General features: G+C 43.9%; 1 pseudogene; it reads left to right on the top strand.

The window, feature by feature from the left end:
- Positions 1–10,638, top strand: part of LOC119563570 — a 28,668-nt pseudogene extending 18,030 nt beyond the window's left edge.
- Positions 10,639–24,977: the final 14,339 nt, after the last annotated feature.

Genomic DNA, 24,977 nt, shown 5'->3' with positions numbered 1-24,977 from the left:
AATTGAATCCTTCTGTGGAGTTTGTTTAATTGTTGTGAAGTTGTTTGTTTTTAAATTGAACTTTTAAAATGTTGTTGCAATATTAAACTTGGGTTTTTTTGATTTGCTTTATTATTATTATAATTATTTATTATTATTTAGGGAGGTGTTTTTAATGTGACTTTACAAAATGTGGGGAAAGACTAAACTGGATAAATTTCATACAAAAACTAATTTGAAAAATTGATCAGCGATAGGGTAATAGAGTCACAGCGTTTAAGACCAGAAGGTACCACTGGATCTTCTCGCTTGACCTCCTGAAAAGGAGGTCAGATAGAAATAATCTCTCAGCCTTAACTTTTATATTGATGATTAAGAGAAATAAAACTTAAGAAAAGGGAAATTCCTAACAATCAATATGTGTATTTCTGTTTAATTTTTAGGCAAACAAGATACAGAAATTAGTAAGTGTCATTATCCTTCCTCTGACAAGAATTTTTTTTGTACAAAATTGGTTCCTCATGTTGGAGTTTGTTTAATTGTTGAGAAGTTGTTTGCTTCTAAACTTAACTTTTTTTTGGCAATATTAACTATGTTTTTGCTTGCTTGCTTCCTTTTTATTTATTTTTGGGGGTGGGAATGTTTTTAATGTAACTTTATAAAATGTGGAGAAAGACTGAACTGGATAACTTTCACACCAAAAGCTAATTTGAAAAAATGATAAGAAATAGAGTAATAGAGTCACAGAGTTTAAGACCAGAAGGGACCACTGGATCCTTTATTCTGATGGTCTAAAAAGGGACTGAATAGAGATAATCTCTCAGCCTTAACGGTCATATTGATGATAAGGAGAAATAAAACATAAGTAATGGGAAACAGCTAACAAACAATATGTGTAATTCTGTTTAATTTTTAGGCAAACGAGATATAGAAATTGGTAAGTGTCATATTCCTTCCTCTGACACGAAATGAATTGTACCAAATTGGATCTTCTTGTGGGCGCTTGTTTAATTTTTGTGGAGTTGTTCGCTTTTAAATTTAAATTTTAAAAAAATATTTAAATATGAATTTTGTTTTTGTTTGTGCGCTTGCTTTTTATTATTAATTATTAATTATTATTAATTGGGGGATGGGTTAATGTAACTTTATAAAATGTGGGGAAAGACTAAATTGGTTAGATTTTACACGAAAAGGTAATTTGAAAAATATATAAGCAATAGAATAATAGAGTCACAGAGTTTGACACCAGTAGGGACCACTGGGTCCTCTAGTCTGACATTCTGAAGATGAGCTTTATGTCTCTTAGCCTTCACTGTTGTATTGATGATAAGGAGAAATAAAATATAAGACAGGGGAAACACCTCAAAAATATAAATTTATTTCTGTTTAATTTTTAGACAAACAAGATAAAATAGTTGCAATAGGAAATATTTTCTTGTTCTCTTGCTTTTTTGTTATTATTATCATTATTTTTGGGATGTATGGGGGTTTGTTTTGTAATGTGAGTTTATAAAATGTGGGGAAAGACTAACCTGGATGAATTTCACACCAACGGCTAATTTGAAAAACTGATAACCAGTAGAGTAATGGAATCACAAGGTTTAAGACCATAAGGAACTACCAGAATCTCTAGTCTGATGTCCTGAAGCAGACGTTCACCAGAAATAATCTCTCAGCCTTCACTGTCATATTGATGATAAAGAGAAACAAAACATAACAAAGGGAAATTTCTAAGAAAATATATATCTGTTTATTTTTTAGGCAAACGAGATATAGAGATTGGTAAGTGCCCTTATCCTTCCCGTGACAAGACATTTTTGTACCAAATTGGATCCTCATGTGGGATTTTTTTTTAATTGTTGTGGAGTTGTTTGCTTTTAAATTTAACTTCTAAAATTTTATTACAATATTAAACTTGTTTGTTTGCTTATTATCATTCCTCTTTTTTTTCAAGGGAGAGGGTTGTTTTTAATTGTAACTTTTTTAATGTAGGAAAAGACAAAATTGGATGAATTTTACACCAAAAGCTAAGTTAAAAAATTGATAATTTTGAGTCACAGAATTTAGGAGCCAAAGGAACCACTGGATCCTTTAGTCTGACCTCCTGAAGACAAGGTTGAATACAAATAATCTTTCAGCCTTAATGTCATACTGAAGATAAAGAGAAATAAAAGGAAGCTCCTAACAATTCTTTCTTTCTTTCTTTCTTTCTTTCTTTGGAAACAATGCAGAAATTGGTAAGTCACATTCTCTTCCCTCTGATGAGAAAACTTTTATAAAGTGTTGTGGATCCTAGTCAGGGTGTTTTGTTTCTTTAATTTTTGTGGAGTTCTTTTATTTTTAGTTTAACTTTTTAAAAGAAATTAAAGAAAGACTAAACCTGAGGACTTTCAAATCAAAATGTAACATGAAGGGTTTTAATGAACAAAAAACAAACTTTGTATTGCAGTGGCCTCTCTGAGTGTCAGTGTTGACCAGAAATACTCTCTCAGCCTTTATTTTAATACTCACATCTTAATTAAAAAGACCTGTAACTTGTAAAAGAAGAAGAAAGCTGTACCTAAGGTACAGTGCGCTTTGACACTATGTGGATGAGTAGAAAGTCAGTAAATAAATGCTTGTTTTTTTCAGACAGGAAAGAAATTCAGAGCTATTTTCAATCTTTAAAACAAGCTTGTTTTTGGTCATCGGAGCCAAAAAAAATATTGATTATCAAATGTGTCTGCCCAACTTACATATAACTCAGGCACAGCCCTCCACAATTCAATGAATTTCAGTCCTTTAACTAAAAAGAAAAGGAGTACTTGTGGCACCTTAGAGACTAACCAATTTATTTGAGCATAAGCTTTCATGAGCTACAGCTCACTTCATCGGATGCATAAAGTGGAAAATACAGTGAGGATTTTTTATACACACAGACCATGAAAAAATGGATGTTTATCACTACAAAAGGTTTTCTCTCCCCCCACCCCACTCTCCCGCTGGTAATAGCTTATCTAAAGTGATCACTCTCCTTACAATGTGTATGATAATCAAGGTGGGCCATTTCCAGCACAAATCCAGGGTTTAACAAGAACGTCTGAGGAACAGTGGGGGGGGGGAGGAATAAACAAGGGGAAATAGGTTACTTTTTATAATGACTCAACCACTCCCAGTCTCTATTCAAGCCTAAGTTAATTGTATCCAATTTGCAAATTAATTCCAATTCAGCAGTCTCTCGTTGGAGTCTGTTTCAGAAATAGAGACTTGAATAGAGACTGGGAGTGGTTGATTCATTATAAAAAGTAACCCATTTCCCCTTGTTTATTCCTCAACCCCCCCCCCCCCCCCCCCCCACTCCCACTATTCCTCAGACGTTCTTGTTAAACCCTGGATTTGTGCTGCAAATGGCCCACCTTGATTATCATACACATTGTAAGGAGAGTGATCACTTTAGATAAGCTATTACCAGCAGGAGAGTGGGGTGGGGGGAGAGAAAACCTTTTGTAGTGATAAACACCCATTTTTTCATGGTCTGTGTGTATAAAAACATCGGTTTCAGAGTAACAGCCGTGTTAGTCTGTATTCGCAAAAAGAAAAGGAGTACTTGTGGCACCTTAGAGACTAACCAATTTATTTGAGCATAGGCTTTCGTGAGCTACAGCTCACTTCATCGGATGCGATGAAGTGAGCTGTAGCTCACGAAAGCTTATGCTCAAATAAATTGGTTAGTCTCTAAGGTGCCACAAGAACTCCTTTTCTTTTTGCGAATACAGACTAACATGGCTGTTACTCTGAAACCAGTCCTTTAACTGTGTACCAATGCAGAAGGAAGCTCTGAATAATCACTAATATTTATTTCTGTATTTTTTAAAGGGAAACTTTTCGAAGCATTTGGTAAGTCTCCTTTCCTCTTCTTCCACAACTACAACTTTGTGCACAACTATATCTGGATTAGAGTGAGGGGGTTTGGTTTGTTTGTTTGTTTGTGTGTGCACATTGTTTCTTTCTTTATTTTTTTTTCATGTGGGGTAAGGCTAAGACTGATCATTTTCACGCCAAAACACAATTTGGAAAATGCAATAAAAACAGTTAAAAGAAAGAGATTTAAATATAAATGGGTTCTCAGTCTTAACTTTAGAGCAGACAATACTGAGAAATGACACATTAGATATAAATGTCATATAAATAAAACAATGATTTGAATAGAAATAATCACCCAGACTTTACCTTAATGTTGACAGCCTAATGTAATAAAGACATGTATTATATAAAAGAAGGTGGAAATGAAACCTTTTCACCTTTGCCGTAAGACATGAGTCTCTCTCAGTAGATTTGTTTCTGCTAACCTAAGAAATTTCTGGAGCACTTCTTTCTCCACAGAGGGCTGGTCACCTCCTCCCCATGCTGTGCTGCCCAGTGCAGCAGTCTGGGAGCTGACCTTGTTCATGAAGAAAGAGGCAAAAAAAGCATTGAGTACATTAGCTTTTTCCACATCCTCGGTCACTAGGTTGCCTCCTTCATTCAGTAAGGGGCCCACACATTCCTTGACTTTCTTCTTGTTGCTAACATACCTGAAGAAACCCTTCTTGTTACTCTTAACTTCTCTTGCTAGCTGCAACTCCAAGTGTGATTTGGCCTTCCTGTTTTCACTCCTGCATGCCCGAGCAATATTTTTATACTCCTCCCTGGTCATCTGTCCAATCTTCCACTTCTTGTAAGCTTCTTTTTTGTGTTTAAGATCAGCAAGGATTTCACTGTTAAGCCAAGCTGGTCGCCTGCCATATTTACTATTCTTTCTACACATCGGGATGGTTTGTCCCTGTAACCTCAATAAGGATTCTTTAAAATACAGCCAGCTCTCCTGGACTCCTTTCCCCCTCATGTTATTCTCCCAGGGGATCCTGCCCATCAGTTCCCTGAAGGAGTCAAAGTCTGCTTTTCTGAAGTCCAGGGTCCGTATTCTGCTGCTTTCCTTAATTGACCTGGAGCAGCTTCCATTTCACTTAACCTGGTACCAGGGATTTGTTTAGCCTGGAGCTAATATATCTATCTCCCATTACTTTTCTATAACCGTCTGGCCTTGCCCTGTCACACTTTGCAAAGTATTTTAAAATGTCACAAAGCTGATCATTTAAAATACTTGAAAAGGACATATTTATTTGACTGGGGATAATGTGATTTTTTTTAATTCTGATCAACAGTTTGTTTATTAAAATGAAAGACATGAAAAAGATGTTTTAAGTAATGTATTTGATTATTTTTAAAAATAAAACCTCAAAATATTTCATACAAAAAAGAAAAGAAAAAGAAAAATGTGTATACTACTAACATTTTTTTTGCCCCAAAACAAACAAAAGAACCACAAACCATTTTTTCTGATAGAAGCCATTTTTTTCAAAGTAAATTTATTATTATTATTATTATTTATTATTTTTCTAGCTTTCATTTTTTATTTTTTGCGTCTGAGTAGAACCTATTGAACTCAGTGGAACTACTCATATACATAGAAGCATAAAAATGTAGAATTAGAAGGGACTCTGAGAAGCCATCAAGTTCAGCCTCATTCACTGAGTCAGGACCAAGTAAACCTAGTCCATCCCTCACAGGTGTTTGTCCAGCCTGTTTTTAAAAACGTCCAGTGAGGGAGATTCTACAACCTCTGTTGGAAGCCTATTCCAGACCTTTATTACCCTTACAGTTAGAAAGTTTTTCTAATATCTACTCCTAATATTATGCTCTCCACTCCATTATCCAACTCATTAATGAAAATACTGACTAGTACCAGACCCAGGACAGACCCCCGAGGGACCCCACTAGGTTCACAATGTTAAGTACATGCATCTATCTTTGTAAGATCAGGACCTTTGCATTTAGCTTTGCTCCCCCTGATCTAAATGGGAGATCTTCTATTGACCTCAGTGGTTGAAGGATTAGGCCTTTATTACCAGATATTTTGCAACATAACTGCAGTGTGTCAGTGGGAAAACATTGTGATGTGTTAATAGATGCATAGGTAATGGAACTTTTTATAATATAAAAGTATTTTAAATGTGTAGTCACTAGATGCATGTCTTCACTGCAGAGTTAGCCCTGGTGATCAGCACCTAGGTCTGAGCAATTGGGTTACTGTGGCCCAAGTGTGAGTGTCCCCACTGCAATACCCAACCCAAGTCATTCCCATGTTGCTGTGACCACAATGGTGCTGTACTCACCTGTGTGAGGCACTAGGACCTCCAGAAGGATATCCAATGGTTCTTAGAATTCATACAGCAGCATGGTGCTTTCTCAGTGTATTGTGGTAGAACTTGTCTGTCCTTCCTGGGTTCCTGTACAGAAGTGATCTTAGCTCATCAACTCACTGTAGTAACCACTTCTGGCCTGGCACCCTCTACACACCTGCCTGAAGCTCTGTTCAAGCCGGTGCCAAGGCATCAGCAGCTCCCCCAGCTGTTGGCATTAATAATGCAACTCTCATTTCACAACCAGACGGCTGATGTAGGGCATGAGACAAGATGGAGGACATTTCAGCAGCAGTTTGTCACTCTGGAAATGTGGTGGCATGACTTCCTGAGGAGATCACGCAGGCTGCATGCAGACCTGGAGCTGTGGAGATAGCTAATGCAGGTTTTAATAGCTGTGGATTCCTCCTTTGCTGACCAGCAGTTCAAGAGCAGGAGAACAAGCACAGAACAATGGGACCTACATTATCATGCAGACCTGGGATGACCAGCAGTGGGTCCAGAACTTCTGCATGAGGAAGGCTGCATTTCTGGAGCTGTGTGAAGAGCTTATCCCGACCTTCAGCTCCAGGATCTTTTAGCAGTGATGGTCTTAACATTATTTCAGGCTGTGCTAACACTGGATGATTTCAACTTGCTGGAAATTTTGGATTGGAAGAGAGAGAACCTATTCCAGACCTCTGGTAGAAAACCATCCATCTATGCCAAGGAGGTGTTTCATCGCCTCGTGACTGATGGGCAGATTAATCACTGGGTGGGAACAGTGAGCCACAAGAGTTGGGGGGCATGTGGGAAGTTTGCTCTACCTAGAAATCTGACCCCTTAGAATAATCAAACAGGCTGATGAACTTGGATGCAGCAGAATAGAACCACCACAGATGAGCTGTGCAACCCCATTTGCCTTATACCTGTGGCAGCTGGACTCCAGACCTGTAATAGTGAGAGACATTGCAGGTTCTCTGGACTTAATACTGCCAAGGGCTTTGCATAGGACTAAATATTTAAGCTGCCTCCAGAAATTTTTTTGTAATGCTAGTGTCAGTGTTAGATCAAGAAGTGTAGTGCTGAAAGACACTTCAAGAGGTAATCTACTCTACCTCCTTGCACTGAGTCAGGATTAAATGTAGCATTATATACATTTAATGTATATACATTTACTACGTTTACTGGCATTGCTTGCTTGTACTGCTTTGCATGCATGCAGCAGAATGTGCCACAATACAGCACTAGTTTGCATTTATTTTCCCCACACGTGCACACACACACACACACACACACACACTTGGAATCCATGTGGCCAGGGAGGAAGGGGCAAGAGCAGGGAGGTTTCTTCTGCCCTCAGTTGAAACTTTGTTAACAAAGCAGACCACTAGCACATAACAGCCCTTTGGCAGTAATGAAATTGGTCATCATCAGTTGTAATATCCCCCATAACAAATATAAATATGGCAGCTTGCATCTTACCCAGCCGCTGCAATACCAGTTCCTCTTCTTTGTCCTTCCTTGTCCATTCTCCCATCTGCTCCCTGAAGAGGTCCTGTGACTCAGGCTTCAGGTTATCCTGGCTGTGCCACAAAGCATGTAGCATTTGCTCTGGCTCCTCTGGCTCCTCTTTGTCTGGTCAAGCACCATCACCATCCATAGCCAAAAGCCCATCAAGCAAGAAAGGGGGCTCCCTGCTTGGGGGCAGTGCCAAGCGCCTGGTCCAGCTCCTCATAGAAAGGGTGCGTTTCCCCAGGGAGTTATCAAGACTAGGGAATATGATCCCTCTTTGGGGGGGAGGAATAGCTCAGTGGTTTGAGCATTGGCATGCTAAACCCAGGGTTGTGAATTCAATCCTTGAGGGGGCCATTTAGGGATCTGGGGCAAAAATTGGGGATTGGTCCTGCTTTGAGCAGGGGGTTGGACTAGATGACCTCCTGAGGTCCCTTCCAACCTTAATATTATATGATCCTTTTTTTTATATGGTCTTGAGGGATTTGATTTTCTCCCTGCATTGTAATTCCCTCTGGTGAATTCCCTCCTCTGCCAGCTTCTTGGAGATATCCTCCTCGAACAGCAGATTTTGACTCCACCGCTCCCCAAATCGTGGGTGTTACTGACCTCACACCAGAGGTCCACCAGGATCCTTGTTTCAGTACCTGACCAGCTCGCAGCATGCTGGGAGGATGATCTCCCAGATAGCATCTCTGTTCAGGTACTCTGGAAGTGGAGTAGAATTATAACAGACCACATTCAATGTGGGGTTTAAACACTGTATTGGTGTCTATAAACTGGTATTGGTGTCTATAAATTGAATTTCTATAGCCTATGCCCAAAGTCTTGCTAGCTAGCCTGGGTTTAAAGCACCACCAAACTTAAGTTAGAGTTTTTGTGCTTGTGCAGTAAACAAGTTGGGGCAACACCCAGGTAAGATCCTGGACTAACTCTGCAGTGAAGATACACCCTTGCAGAGAAACACTCACACAGTCCAGTGGAGGTTCTGATGCTTTACATTATTTCTCTCTCAATGTATTAGTTTGTACAATACGGAATCATGCAATATTTCTACAGATCCACTCTCATCTCTAATTATCTGTTGGTTTTAGGGTGGAGAAGGTCTGTGGTACCTATAGAAGAAGGTAATTAAAGATAATATTTTATCAATGTCTAAATATCAGTTCCCATGAGATAATGTGCCCCTTTTTCTTCGAATGTGGGAATGTACATGATAGTTCACTCCCCAGCATCCTGCATTTCACAGCACATCATGAGGTGAAGCAAGGCTTGTGCCTATGTCCTACCACACCATAATTATTCATAACATATTGCATCTAGCTTTCCTGCTCCTCCACTGCCTGCATGTGCACTGAACCCTACAGAGATTTGTGATAGTAGCTTTCGCTCCTTGTACAGAGCCCGTGGGACATGCACCCTCCACAGCCACCAGTCCAGGGGGAGTTTGTTTTATCACTCTGTGCTGATGGTCTATCTCCAATGCATTACTCTCCATTACTTCCGTCATCTTCTCCCCAGAAAGCCAGTTGCTCTGAAGTGACCTCATAATGACTGGGTGAGCAGGGACTATGCCTGTGGGCGATCCTTGCTCCAGTCTCAAGCAGAGAAACAGAGTCTTGATCACAGACAGGGGCTCCCCTAGCTCCATTATACAGATCCGGGGAGCTCCTGTGATTAGAGCTGGGATCTTGTCTCTTTTCTCCTCTCTCCAACCACCATGATCCCAGCATTCTTCTGTCTCCGTTAAAAAGGACTTCACTTTAGCATTCCTATCACTAGCATGACCCTCTTTCTCTGTTCACCAGCCACCTAGTCTACACCTCCCCCCACACTTGTAGCTTCTGCCTCATTTCACCATAACCCCTCTTCAGTTGTCCTTACCCCTCCATCCCCCACGCTAATGTACTTTTGTGCTGTGACTGATGCTGAGCAGTGAAATAATGGGAAGGTTCAATCCTGGTACCATTTGGCCTGTTGCTGTCCAAGCTGTGACATTTCAGAGCAGGCAGGATGCAGGGAGGAGGCCCCATACCAAAGTCTAGCACAGGGGCAGCTGGGACACGATTTAAGTGGGAAGTGGGAGGGGAGCTCTGTCAATGTTCACTGAGTTGTACAATCTGCGGGGCTCCCAGAGTCTCTAGTACCCTCGCTGGGGAGAGGTGGGGGCAGGAGAGGAAAGATCTTGAGTCTCAGGCTGGGCCCAGCTGCTCCTTTCACTCTGTCACTGACCTGTCTGTGCCAGGGAGTGATTTTCCCCAGCACTGTGCTGAGATCTCAGAGCTGCTCCCCATTCAGAGCTGGGTAACTCCTGGAGGAAGGAGATTCTCTGAGTCACTCTCCAGCTGGGGCAGAGTCCGTCACTGACACAATCAAACCCTCCACCAAGCTGAGCTCTGCCCCTAATGCTCTGATTCTCTCTCTCTCCCTAGTGAATGTGACTCTGGATCCAGACACGGCTCATCCCCAACTTGTCCTATCTGAGGATGGGAAATGCGTGAGACGGAGAGACGTGTGGCGAGTGTCCGACAACCCTGAGAGATTTGACACTGAGCGCTGGGTGCTGGGCTGTGAGGGATTCACCTCGGGGAGACATTACTGGGAGGTGGAGGTGGGGGATGGGGGATTTTGGGCTGTTGGGGTGGCCAGAGAATCTGTGAGCAGGAAGGGGTGGATCAGGATTAGCCCTGAGCAGGGGATCTGGGCTGTGCAGCAGTGGGGAGATCAGTACCAGGCTCTCACCTACCCTGCAACCACCCTTCCCCTGACCCAGGTCCCCAGGAAGATCCGGATTATTCTGGACTGTGAATGGGGGCAGGTGACATTTTTCAATGCTGGTAATGAGGCCTTGATCTTCACTTTCCCACCGGCCTCTTTCTCTGGGGAGAGAATCCGCCCCTGGCTGTGGGTGGAGGCAGTATCCCAGCTCACACTGTGTCCCTGATATGGCGGTGGGGGGAGAATATTCCAGTGGTAGGGTTACCATATTTCAGGTTCCCCAAAAGAGTACACTGTGGGGGGAGGGGCTATCTGGGGGAGTTGGGGGATACATCTGAATTAATCAGATAATACCAAAATTGTATAAACTCATTTTTACTGGGGACAAGAAACATAACAGCACAAAGGCAAAGTAAAATTAAAACAAAAACAAACCATCAAACCAAACAAAAGAGGGCGGTGACCAGGAGTAGTGAAAGCTAATAGAATATTATGTATTAAGAAAACAACAGAGTGTACACTGTAATCACCTTTTACCTGACATACAAATGTTTATTAAATTGAATTTCTTTTGCTTAGTGAGACTTGTTGGCAACGGTTCAATGTAATTCAAAAGATAGTGTGATGTGCTGCTTACAGTGATCAACTTTGGCTGGTGTTGGGTTACAAATCACCTTAGTACTGAATGCAGGGGTAGTGAAATGCTAATACCAATGTTGGCATTATTGTGACTAAAGGGGAGCAGGACTGTGCTTAACCTGTCCCAAATAAGGGGATCCTCAGCTGAAAGGTCCTCATTAAGCCAGGGGCTCAAATGCCAGAGCCCTGTGAAAGTAAGAGGGGTGGAGACAGGTCTCCTAGCCAGGAGGTTGTGAATCCTCCCTAGATTGGTTTAAGCTGTTCCTCTCCACTGTTCAAAGAAAGAGCTAAATAAGCTTTATTAGGAGTCTCTTTTGTTTTTTTTTAAATGCTCAGTTACTAAGAGCTGAAATCACTTAAGATGGAGCAGTGCTTCTGCCCAGACTGCAAAGAGCTGAAAATCACTGAATGACTGATGTGCAGAGATTACAGCAGAGAGGCAGGTGGTAAGAGAAGGTGACTCACAGTCAGCTGGAAAATGAGTGGTTGGTGAGGCAGTGAGCAGAATGGGCAGCCAACAGGGTGGCGGGGGGCAGAGAGGCACAGTGAGTGCCCAAGCAGCAGAGTGAGTAAGGTGCCTCCTTACCTCCACCCAGCATGGGAGGCGAACTCTACAGATGCACCTCTGAACTGTGGGTCTGTACTGACCAAGTACAGTAACTGTGAATTGGGTGAAGAGACGGGCATGTTAAAGGGACTTTTGGGTTGCTGGACTTAAGAACCTGAGGGAAAAGGACATTGCCCAACTTACTTGGGGGTGGGTCTTTTTCTCATGGTTTATGTTTATGAACCCTGTTTGTGGGGTGTTCCCAAATTAATGCTGAATTACTTCCCTCCTTTTATTAAAAGTTTCTTTTCTACACTCAGAGTCTGTGCTTGGGAGTGGGGAAGTATTGCCTCTCAGAGGCACCTAGGGGTGCTGTGTAATTTTCCTAGGTTACTGGGTGGGGGCTCAAGCTGGTTCTGTGTTTTGTCAATGGAAAGGAACCCCTCGATATTGACCCCAGCCCTGGTTGCTGCTGTCTCCACCTGGCAGAAGGGTTACAGTATGGTTCCCCCCCATAAATTGTTCTATAGCATTTAACAAAATAATAATCTCTGGTAAAGTAGTTCTGGGCAGAGCCTCTGCAGGTGGAAATGCCAGAGTCCCATAGTGCTGCTGGGGGCTGTCCCATAAAGTTTACAGTGCATTTAATACAACCTCTCCCCCAACAGAGCTACATAAACTGAGGCACAAGAGCTAGAACTGCACAAGAGCTGTAACGTCAGAGGAAGGTTTGTCCTGTGGCTAGGGGCCGACTGGAGACCGGGGTTATATTCTCTGCACGGCCCCAGTCACCCTATGTGGGCCTTGGGCATGGCTGCCAAAAGGGGGATAGGACTTCCCTATCTCACTGAGGTAGCTGGATTTGCTGATGGGGAATGAGGAAAAGCTTTTGTGGATTTTTCTTTGGGGGATGAGAGGGGGAGGATTTGCCGCACAAGGAGGAGGAGGAAGAAGAAGAAAGTCCTGGTTCTGAAATACAGTATTGCCAGCCCCAAATGTTCAAAAATCATGAGTCAGGCTCACCAAAAATCATGAGATTGGCTTTAAAATTATGAGTTTATGTAAAAAGAATAGCTTTGGGGTTCTTTTTATTTGCCTTCTGCTTTTCGAGTCCTTAGGGTGCACTGGGGTCATATTTTGAAGCTTTCTCCACAGCCACCAGTACTAGAAACTGACTTTTTCTTTAAGAATGAAGGCTGAAATCATCACATATCCACTTGACTCCAGAAGCTGGGCCTTTAAGGAAAACAATCATTATCATGAGACTCATGACCAAATCATGAGAGTTGACAACACTGGGAATACAGTTTAGCCTGTGATGGGAGAAAGGGGCACCATACCATCTGCATAACACCCATTGGCTGAAGATGATGGATGGGCCCAAGGTTTTTTTTTACCCATAATTCACCTGGATCCTTTCAACAGCAGTAACAGAACTAACCCCAGGTGGTGTCCTGCATGGCAGTGTTATAGATTTGGTTAACATCCTTTAAACGGTTCAGTTTAATAGTCACCTTTCATTCCAAGCTGGAAAAAGCCTAAAGAGAGAGCTTTTGGGGTGCTGGCTGAGGACTGTGTTTTGGGTGTGGCGAGCAAGGACGCTGTTCCCTGTTTGAGATGAGGAGCCAGGGGCTGGGTAGATGGGAGTCCTCCAGGGTCACAGATACTGGGATGGCAGTAGCCACAGAAGCCAATTTTTTCATTCTTATCACTTGCATTTATCAGTGACACTCTCTGAGCCTGGATAGTGAGAGTCACCAGGACCGTAGACAACAGAGATAAAAACAGGCAGCAAAATCCTTGGGGCAAAGAGATTGGCTGCTTTGCCTCCATCAATCCCTAATCTCTATGGTTTGACCGTCCACTGACTCCACAGAGCCTGCAGGGTCATAGAGCCTGCAGGGTCGAAAGTTGTAGAAAGACAGGAGTCCTCCAAAGTCATGGAGATTAGGACACCTGAGGCTAGAGACGATGATTTCAGGGTTTGGAGTGGGATATTCCCCCCACCCCATGTGTCTCAGGGACACAGGCTGAGCCAAGATCCTGGCCCCATCACCCAGAGCCAGGGGTGAATTCTCTCCCCAGTGACAGAGGCTATCGGGAAAGTGAAGATTGAGGCCTCATTACTAGCATTGAAAAATGTCACCTGCCCCTGTTCACAGTCCAGACAAACCCGGATCCTGCTGGGGACCCAACTCAGGGGCAGGGGGGTCACAGGGAAGGGAGAGCCTGGAACTGACCCTCCAACCACTGCACAGCCCAGATCCCCCTCTCAGGGTTATGGCTGATCCATCCCTTCCTCCTCACAGACTCTCTGGCCACCCCCACAGCCCAGAGTAGCCTATCCCTCACCTCTACCTCCCAGCAATGTCTCCCTGAGATGAATCTCTCACAGCCCAGCACACAGAGCTCAGTATCAAATCTCTTAGGGTTGTTGGGCACTCGCCACAGTTTGTCTCCCCGTCTCACTGTTTTCCAGTCCTCAGACAGGACAAGTTGGGGATGAGCTGTGTCTGGAGCTGTCCAGAGTCACATTTGCTAGAGACAGAATCATAATGTTAGAGGCAGAGCTCAGCCCTGCGGGAGGCTGGGACCATTTCTCACACTCCCCAGCACCCTGTTCTGGCTGGGACAGTCCTGGATCCCAGGGAGCTGCCTCCATCCTGGGCACCTGAGACTGAGGAGAGATGTTACTGCAGTTTCTCATTCATGTAATGGGAGTCACGTCATACGTTTCTCATTTGTTTGCACAGGCTTCAGCTCTTTGACCCCCCTGCTGGGGCTACTCCATTAACAGTGGAAGAGTCACAGCAAGGAAGGTATCAGAAGCTTTTAATTAGGAGGGTCCAGAGGAGGCAGGTATCAGATTTGAACCCCAAAAGGAAGCTCCCTCCCCTAAATTCATCCTCCACTCCCAGGCCAGGGGAAATAGAGGAAGATGCAGCACTGGGGAAGAGCCAAATAAGAGCAGAGAGAAGGAGGTAGCATTGGGTTGGGTAGCCCCATCCCCAGCCCAGAGAAAAGGGAGTAGGGCCAGCATCAGAAAGAGAGCACATCCCCAGTCAATGCAAGAGAGGCTCCAAAGGGAGAGCCCAGCCCTGCCCATCTGGAAGGTAGGATGTTGGAGAAGAGCAATGGGGGAGACCCCTCTGCCAGGGTAAAGGAGAGGGATGTGTCAGCCCTCGGTGAAAGAGCTCTACCCCTTCCTCTCAATTTAATATTAAAAGTCCTGTGAATGTCTATGAAAATCCCAGGATCAGAGTTCATGGTATTCGGTTGCTGTTCAGTGAGAATGTTTCTGTGCATCAGTGTTGGCATGAACACAGCACCAAGGCTGGTGTCGGAATTGTTTGTGTGACTTCAGCTTGGGATTGCCTCAGGATTTCCTGGTGTCCATTTTGTTTTTAACTTTATCTACAATTTTGTGAAAATGTTTTCATGGGAGTTTTCTCCTAATATAAAGATCACCTCCCCTGCAATCTCACCCTATCTGTGTGCTCCTAGGGATTCCCCTCGTTTTGTTTCCAGTGCAGACGGCAGAGTGTCTGGAGAGGGAAAGGATAGAAATGAGATTTCCTGCTTTCATATTTGTAACAGCATCCCCACTCTTAACTGACCTAACTTGGTTTTAATTGACAGAGAAACTGACAGAGAGGGACAGAGACACACTCAAGTCTTTAAAATAAACATAAACTAATCTGAAACCTTTTCCTCTTTCATTCAGGCATCTCCCAGCAATGGAATCAACAGCCATTAGGTCTCACAACCTCTAGGAGATACAATCTGTAAGAAATATTTACTTTCCCCTCATCATCTGCTCCCACTCTGCAGAGCCAGCTGGTTTGTCCCATTCACCTATTGCATTTTGTCAGACCATATACCCAGATCCTGCAAAGACTTTAGTGTGAATGTAACTTTACACACTTTGGCCCCTTTGACATTAATGGGATGTTAAGAATTTGCAGGGTCAGGACTTTTAATTGTAATCCCCTTGGGTCTATTTACTCAGCGTCTTTACAGATCTCAGCATGAAGAGGCCCTTGTCCTCCTCACACTGAAATACAAATAATACTAAAATCATTTTGTAAGTGTGGAAATTCAAGCTGGAAAGGGTCGGCTCAATGGGCCAGATTATCCCTGAACAGTCACAGGGATAGAGGGGGGCAGTTTGTGATGCCCCTAGTCAGGGGCTGCAGAGGCCTGTGCAGACCTTGGCACAGGCTAGGGAAGTCCTGAGATCCAGCCATAGTAACACCCCTGTTTCTGTGACCCCCAGGGGCTTTGCAAGTTCTATAGCTGGGAGAGAAAATCAGGGACCCAAAATTAGGCCGTTTTGCTAAATTTGGGCCTCAATGTTGTGACTTTTGGTAAGTCATGAATTAATGTGAGACGTCCTGACACCTGGGCCCCTGTTACACCTGCTCAATTTTTCTGCTTTCCACCTTTCATTCAGTAGAGATGTCATCTAATTATGAACCAATTGGCCAGAGCCCCATTCCCGCCCACAGTCTCAGAGGCTCATCCCAATTTCCCATCCTAGATCCCTTCTCAACACCTTTGAACTTCCTCAGCGTTTCCATTAGAGCAATAGTTTTCTGGGGGAAATTGCTGAGTCTCTTTCCTAGTTCAGAAGAAATCTCCACTGGCTGATGGAACTTCCCCTTCCCACACCTGGAGAGAAAACTTCACATTCTTATATTTCATTTAGTGACACAGTACAATTTGTTGTTAGTGAAAGTCGCTGCTCTAATGGGCCTGGAATTAGAATTCCTCTGCTTCTCCCAGCCTCAGAGCAGGTGCAGTACAGGCCATGTCAGTTAAACCTTCACTCTGAAGGTCCCATCGATATTCTTCAACTCTGTCCTGGAGAGATCAGCTCTGGGGATAAAAGGGGAATTGAGTCTCTTATGGCAAATTCACTTTCTAGCCTCCATGCTCTGAAGGACAGGAGATTCCCATGTTAAGTGTTATAGAAATCTGTCCACTAGGAACTAGACTGATATACCAATTCCCCCCTCCCCAGCTCATTCCACACAGGGCTCCGAACAGTCCTCAGGTGGGAAAGACTCTTGATCATTGCTGATCTGGACTGAATGGTAACCAGTGCCACAGCAGTGAAAGGCCCATATTTCATCCCCACAATCCTGAGGCAGCCAGTCCCCCAGGGATGTGACATTTCCAGAATATGATTGAGGTCAGTCTTAGAACCTTGGGGAGATGTGACTCTCACATAATCTCCAAGCTTTTTCCCAGCAATGCAAAGTGTGTGGGGGACTGAGAGAGAGCCACATACCTGCTCAGGGTGCTTCTGATGTCCTAGAGAAAAGAGACAGAAAAAAAAATCTCAGTCCCACCTGACACACAGTTGGGATCCTAGGGAAGGAATTTTGCAAATATTGGGAAAAGTGGCCCTGCCCTGGCCACAGGGCCATGGTTTCATTAAGCTAATGGGGCTTTTCTATCTCTAAGATCAATGACTCTGTAACTATGCAAAGAAAAATAGTCAGTCACATTTCAGCAATGCACACACTGAGTTACACAGAGATCTCTGACTGATAAAACCCAGTGTCCAGGATTTAGGAGCTGTCCTGTCCCTGTGTTGGTATCTGGGATGTTTTTAACACTATCTCACCTGCAGGAATTCACACAGTGTTTAATACAATGATCTCTACTGAAGGCGGGCATCTGAGTTTCACCCCTCACAGAGCAAAACAGGAGTTCAGAATACCAATGAGAAACTTCATCTCCCTCCTGGGCCTGGGATCTTTATCAAGGCATCTTTCCCTCTCACCTCTTCACTGGGGGCCAATGCTGAGATGGCAGCGTAGCCTAGTGATTAGGGCACTGGGTTGGATCAAGGTAGACTTGTGTTCTAGTCCCATCTCTGCCACTGAGCTGCCAGGTGACCCTGGGCAACTCGCTGTGCCTCAGTTTCCCTTTCCGGCCTGTGTTTGTCTTGTCTGTTAGACTGTAAACTGCTCAAAGCTGGGATTGTCCCTCCTTCTGTTTTGTGCAGGGCCCAGATCTCATTAGGTGTCTGTAAGGGCTACTGTGATGCAAATTAATGTAATAATAATAAAGTCTATTAAACAAATCAGTAATAAAAACAACAGCTTGTAACTTCCCCTTCTCCAGTCTGAAGGCAACATTCTCACATACATTGTTCTGCAGTTCAAGTGATTTAAATAAATGTCACTGATCATTTAGCATCTTCCATTCTGTAAAAAGTTCCCTTATTTTAGCAGTTGAAACTGGTTTTGAAAAGGATTCAACATCTCAGATAAAAGTTTCCCATATCAGCTATCTTTAAAGACTTCATTTTTTTGCCTGTGTTGTCACTCTGCCAGATCATTTATTTTGTTATACATCTCCCATACAATGAAGGTTTTACAGAGCGGAATGGTACATTTATACCTGTGAGAGGTAACTTTCAGTGAAATTAACCTGTAATTAAAATCCATATTATTACCCATTAAACTTTGCAGCAATTTCCTACCTTGTACTCCTGGGCAGCCTCCTCTATGGGAACCACCGTGTGAGCTCTGTGAGCCCGGGACAGATGGCAAACCACACAGATGGAAGTTTGATCCTCTTCACAGAACAGTTTCAGAGCCTCCAGTGTTCCCCACACACCCTCTTCCCTCCTGCTCCCGTGGCTGCCTGGAAACTCAGCCTTTTGGCTATTTCTATGACATTTGCCAGCTGCCTGTTTGGCCTGAGGTTTCTCTGTTGCACAGTTTCTCTGTACTGAGGGCAGGAGATGTCTGTATCGGATCCCTCCCAGCACTGGGTGGTGCAGGCTCTGCAGAAATTGTGCCCATACTCCAGAGTGACAGGTTTTGTGAAATACTCCAGACAAATAGGACAAGTAGCTTCAACCTGGAGACTTTCCACAGGGTTCTTTGTGGCCATGGTACCCTCTGGACAGCGTAACAGGGTTAGTTTCACTTTCCTGAGCTCAGAAATATGCCCCACCTGCAGAAGCAACAGGGTGTTTCCTTTTCTGGAACTGATTCAGGCTGTTTGCTAACCTGGGACGAGCCCCCTGATAACATTACAGCCCTGGAGGTTTTTGTGACAAATGTACCAATAAGGCTCTGCTCCTGCAATCAGCTCCTTGTGCTGGTGTGGAGGGTCACTGGGGCTTCACTTAGGCATGAGCCTCCACCTGTCATAATGAGCTTGCAGGAGGAGGGTCTGTGTGTCTAAGGAGCGACTGGGCAGAATTCATATATATATATATAATTTTGATTAATAATATTGATGTTTATTTTTACCAATTTTTTCAATATTTATTAAGTTAAATTTTCAGAGTTGCACAAAAATATAGGTTTTAAGCATTTCTTTCCAATTTTTATCAATTAAAATTTTCACATTTGTAGGATATTATGCGGGGGATCAGATAATAGGAAGTCAGACTATAATTATTTAATGACAGTGGAAATAGAGATTCAAAAATTGCAAGTTTTATAACCATTAAAACACAGATTGTCAACCTTACAAGTCAAAATATACAAAGCAAATATCCTTAAATCAAAGTCTAATAAGTTCTCATGCAGCTCTGTTCTTACTTTGCGTATCTGTAATTTTCATTTATTATCATTTGAAGTATTTTTCATTGGTTTGTGTGCGTACAGCAAAATCAACACGTACCAACATTTACAAATAAAATCTAATCCTTCCAACTGGAATCAGTGTTTTAAAGGTCTGATTCTCATTTACACTAAGGCTGCTCTGGCTCAGTGTAAATGGGTTGCAGCGTCACCAGTTTTCATGATTTTATCATGAATCTTGCAATATTTGTTATGTTTGTTGAAGCATGTGATGAGATGAGACTCTTGGCTTTCATTTTCTAAACCAGGGATTGGCAACCTTTGGCACGCAGCCCACCAGGGAAATCCGCTGGCGGGCTGGGACGGTTTGTTTACCTACAGCATCCGCAGGTTCAGACGATCGCAGCTCCCACTGACCGCGGTTCGCCGTTCCAGGCTAATGGGGGCTGCAGGAAGCGGCGGCCAGCACATCCCTCAGCCCAAGCTGCTTCCCCCAGCCCCCATTGGCTGCAGGTAAACAAACTGTCCCAGCCCGCCAGCGGATTTCCCTGATGGGCCACATGCCAAAGGTTGCCGATCCCTGTTCTAAACGAAGGAATTTCTAGCTCTCTTGGTTGCAGAGAAAAACTTGAAAATGTTGCCTCAGTGCAGCCTAAAGGTCTCAGAAAACAAAAGGCAAATAAAACAATCTACCATTTATTACTATTAAATCTCATGAGTTTGGGGGGCCTGATGTGATTTTTAAATGCCTAGGTGTCATAAATATAAAGGGAAGGGTAAACACCTTTAAAATCCCTCCTGGCCAGAGGAAAAACCCTTTCACCTGTAAAGGGTTAAGAAGCTAGGATAACCTCGCTGGCACCTGACCAAAATGACCAAGGAGGAGACAAGATACTTTCAAAGCTGGAGGGGGGGAGAAACAAAGGCTCTCTCTGTCTGTGTGATGCTTTTCCTGGGGACAGAATAGGAATGGAGTCTTAGAACTTAGTAAGTAATCTAGCTAGATATGCGTTAGATTATGATTCCTTTAAATGGCTGAGAAAATAAGCTGTGCTGAATGGAATGGATATTCCTGTATTTGTGTCTTTTTGTAACTTAAGGTTTTGCTTAGAGGGATTCTCTATGTTTTGAATCTAATTACCCTGTAAGGTATTTACCATCCTGATTTTACAGAGGTGATTCTTTTTACTTTTTCTTCTATTAAAATTCTTCTTTTAAGAAACTGAATACTTTTTCATTGTTCTTAAGATCCAAGGGTTTGGGTCTGTGGTCATCTATGCAAATTGGTGAGGATTTTTATCAAACCTTCCCCACGAAAGGGGGTGTAGGGTTTGGGAGGATTTTTGGGGGGGAAAGACGTTTCCAAGAGGGCTCTTTCTCTGTTATATATTTGTTAGACGCTTGGTGGTGGCAGCGAAAGTCCAAGGGCAAAAGGTAAAATAGTTTGTACCTTGGGGAAGTTTTAACCTAAGCTGGTAAAAGTAAGCTTAGGGGGTTTTCATGCAGGTCCCCACATCTGTACCCTAGAGTTCAGGGTGGGGAAGAAACCTTGACAAACCTTTTGGTTTACTTCCCTCATCAGCTTTGCTTTTCTGCTGATGTCATCATCATCTTCTTCTGCTCTTTCTTTTCTCCCCTATTTTGTATCTATTTTCCTTCTCTAATAGACTCTTCTTGAGTTTCTAGAGTGTCTTCATGTGGGGTTAGAAAACCCCCCAGAGCCGCCTGATCAGCCAGCAGCCTCAGCTGGTTTACTGCTCTTCCTGTGGGACTATATAGCAGTCTCTGCGGGTCATTTGATGTGGTTCTTACTCATGGACTGGCTTCTGCAACATGTTTGAAGGAAGAGTCATCTCAGGCTCTGGCTGAGGGTTTGCATTACATGAACTCCACTTGAGAGAAACTCCCAGGAATTTTCAGATCAGGCTTGTCAAGATGGGATGGATAGCATCATGGAGTAGCTCAGGAGCACAGGTGTTACTAGTCAGTTCCCATGAGTGTTCTTCCAGGATGCACTCCTCTCAGTAAATGAGGTATAGAAGCTTGGAATTGAGGATTTGTTTAGGAAGTACTCATCCTCTCCTTGTATCATGATCAGAGGAGGAGTAGGTGCATTCATCTTGTGATGGAGTTGTGAGTGTGTTTCTTCTGAAGGGAGATATGAAACATAAGGTCCAGTAACATCATGTGGGGGCAGCTGGAGACAGAAAGTCACAGGGTTCATTTGTTGAATGACCAGAAAGGAGTCAAGGTACCAGTAGCTGCGTTTGCAGAAGGGATGGGAAGTGTCCAAGTGTTGTGTGGAGAGCCATACCTTTCCCCCAACAGTAATAGGAAGGTCAACTTGATGATGACAGTTGGCAAAGTGCCCATAATTCTCTTTGATGGCATCCAATGGTGATCTCAGTTCCTCCTGGATGTGTTGGAGGTGTTTCACCAAATCAGAGGCTGCAGGGGTGTGGGAAGTCAGTGGTAGGGATGGGTGGAATCAGGGGTGAAGACAATGTGAGTGGTTACATGGCACTGGGTGGTAGAGGAAGTTGGGTGTGGCTCATCAGACTCATAGTCTCTCCTTCTTTGTGCATGATTGGATCTGGGAGAACCCTACCCCAAAGGTGTCTGAGTCCCTCTCCCAGGTCACCCTTCCTATCCCTCTCGCTACCTTAATTCCCACCTCCTCCCTCTGACCTAAGCTCCCAACCGCTCTCCTCTCCTTGTCCCTTCATCCTCGTTTATCTTCCTTTCCATAATCCGTTTCCCCTTTCTGCAGCCCCAAACCCTTCCACTTTACTCCCCTGCTCCCTAATTCCACTTCCCCTCCAAGCAATCATTTCATTGTGTAATTTCCTTTCTTTTGAAAAATACTTTGAGCATGTTCTGAATCTTCTGCTGTGCTCAGATTATATTTCCTCCCAGAAAATAAAATCAAATAAACAAATCTCTCCCAGAGGCAGATCCTAGCAGGATCCCTCTGCTTTTTAATTTCTGATTTCTGCCGTGGGTTGGATTTCATCTCACAGCATCTAGCTGATGCTGAGATACAATGGCCATCACAGTCCCTCAGAGGCACCCATACCCTTGAAATGCAGCTAGCATTCAACCTTCTAGGGCAGAGGTTCTCAAGCTGGGGGGTCATGTCCCCTCAGGGGGTCACGAGGTTATTACCTGGGGGTCATGAGCTGTCAGCCCCGCTAGGCATGGGGCTGACAGCCTGAGCCCCTGTTAAATTAAATTAAACCCCCTTTTTAATGTATAAGGGGGTCGCACTCAGAGGCTTGCTGCATGAAAGGGATCGCCAATACAAAAAATTTGAGAACCACTGCTCTAGGGCTTTCTCTGCACATGCTCAGTGTAGTTCCTTTGGAGCAGCAGCCATAGAACTCTGAGAGCTGGTCTTGTCAGGAGAAGCAAACTGCGATCACAATAGTGCTGTGGTGTCTGCTCCCAGACAGGGGAAGTGGGTCGCATGCACTCTCTGGAGGTAACCATCAGGCGAGTGAGATGCTGGTGCACAATGCTCAGTCCTGGCCTTCTTCCTATCAGTGAGCATGAAAATGCTGGTAAAAGTCATCCACTTTCAGAAAAAGCTGTTTTTTTCGGGGGGCTGTATCTAGGGAACCCTTCATCAAATGATGTCCAATTCAGACCACTAACCTACCCTACTCCTCCACCAGCCACTTCAAGTGTCAAGAAAATCTCCGGAACCATGCAGAGTTTAGCACACTTTAAAAAGTCAAGTTTTAAACAGAAGGCTGGTCTCAACCTTAGCTCTTGAAGTCCTGGAGGTCCATTATAATAAAATAAGTGAGGAGACAGCACAAGCACCACCCCCACCTCTTCCTCCATCTATTTTGTGAGCAGCAAAGTAGCTGCCTCACTCCGAGGGAGCAGGGGGGCTTAGCACATACCCCTCTCATTGGCATCTCCCATTGGCTAGTTTAGGTGGCTTCCCAACTAGCACACTGTGTTTTGTGGATCACAGTCTAAGGGCATGTCTACACTACAACAGCTACAGCAGCACTGTGCCGTTGTAGCATAGACGCTTCCTACGCCAATAGAAGTGGTTTCTCCATTGAAGTAGTTAATCCACCTCTCCAAGAGGTGGTAGCTAGGCTGGCAGCAGAATTCTGCCATTGACCTAGCTGTGTCTTCTTGGAGGGCTAGAGTGACCTAAATATGTCACACAGGATGTGAAATTTTTCACAGCCCTGAGCAATTTAGCTAGGTCAACCTACATTTTAGGTGTAGACCAGTCCTCAGGAAGAATAAGGGTATATCTATACTACAGCCTTTATGCTCTAGTGCAGATGCTTCTGGAATCATTAGGAGGAGTTTTTCCACCACTTTAGTTAACTCACCTAACTGGGGAGAGGTCGATCTAGCCATGGCACTCAGGGCATGGAACGTGTTGCAGCAGTGAGTGATATAACTGGGTTGGTCTAAGTTTTCAGAGTAGACCAGACTTAAGAGGGCTTTGCCTGGAACTAACTGAAAACATAGAGGTGGGCTGGCAGCTCTGTGTGTGTGAGAAGCAGAAACCCAAGAGAGCACTAGTGAGTGTGGTCATCTTAGGAGGAAACTGAGAGACAGAGCTTGCTTCAGGCACAGGGTACCCTGGAAATGCAGACTTGGATTTCTGAGTAAGGAAACTGTCTGCTGCTGTTTGTTTCTATTGTGTTCAGGAAACAGGACTTTGTGGACATTCTTTGTAAATAAAAAAGATTGCACCAAAGGAAAACCTGATTTGTAATTTCTCCTCCCAATTGAAACAACGTAGCAAGGCCCCAAATACTGGCTAACAGCTCAGGTCAAAGTAGCAACAGTATAATTCAAGCCAGAATCTAGACCTATGGCAGCAAATGAAACATTTGCAGGGGACCACAGGCAAAGAACCCGTGCAGGAGAATAGACTGTTGCAAGTTATAGACTTCAGCATATCCAGCTTTCTGTACTTAACACTCCCCTTCTCCCTGAGCTAACACTCCTCTCCCTGCGGCCAGGCAAACCAAACTCAGGATCCCTGATTCATGTTCGCCCCCAGCAAATCCAGTCCACAGAGTGATCATGAGCTCAGTATTGGTCCACGGAGAAAAAAAGATAGGAAGACACAGAGGCAGCTGAAAGTGGGGAGAGGTGAAGGATTGTTAATTTCCCTTCTGTAGATGGAATTTTACAAAGTTCAAAACTCAAATCTTCTTTCTAGGTCTTCTCTGGAGTTTTGAATGGCCTGGATTGTAAACTTGAGATTGTAAAGTAATAAAGCTTAGACAATTCACCATAAAATCACCCTTCAGTTCAAGGGTTGCTCCTGATTAATGAGTTGCTGAGGTTTTTTTGCCTTATCACGAGAACACAAGCTGCCTGTGACCTTAACCCCGGGAGCTCCTGTAGCCCTGCTGGTCCCAGGGGGGTGGTTCACCAAGACAAAAAAATTCACTAAAATAACTCAACTGGGTTTAGTTCCCACCTATTCTTATTTCAGTGCAAGTGTCTGTTGACACCCTTATTATGAATGAAGAATGTCCGGGTTTGATTGAGGATATGTCTACACAGCACAGGTGGGGGGGGGGGGGGGGCGCGGTGATTCCCAGCTCGGGTAGACATACACATGCTGGTTCTCCTCAAGCTAGCACACTAACAATAGCAGTGCATTGTGCCAGTAAAGGTGGTGGCTTGGGCTAATCAGACAGGTACAGTCCCTCCCTACCCCGGGTGCTTACTGTGTAGACAAAGCCTTAGTTTAAGATTTTGTATTCTTGTTTGTTTGTTTTCCTTCCTCACTTTTCCGTTCATTCCCTTTCTGCTTCTTCCCATCCCACTACCCCC

Source organism: Chelonia mydas, chromosome 14 (assembly GCF_015237465.2).
Source record: "Chelonia mydas isolate rCheMyd1 chromosome 14, rCheMyd1.pri.v2, whole genome shotgun sequence".
Classification (NCBI taxonomy): Eukaryota; Metazoa; Chordata; order Testudines; family Cheloniidae; genus Chelonia; species Chelonia mydas.
This window is presented reverse-complemented; position numbering and strand designations above follow the sequence as displayed.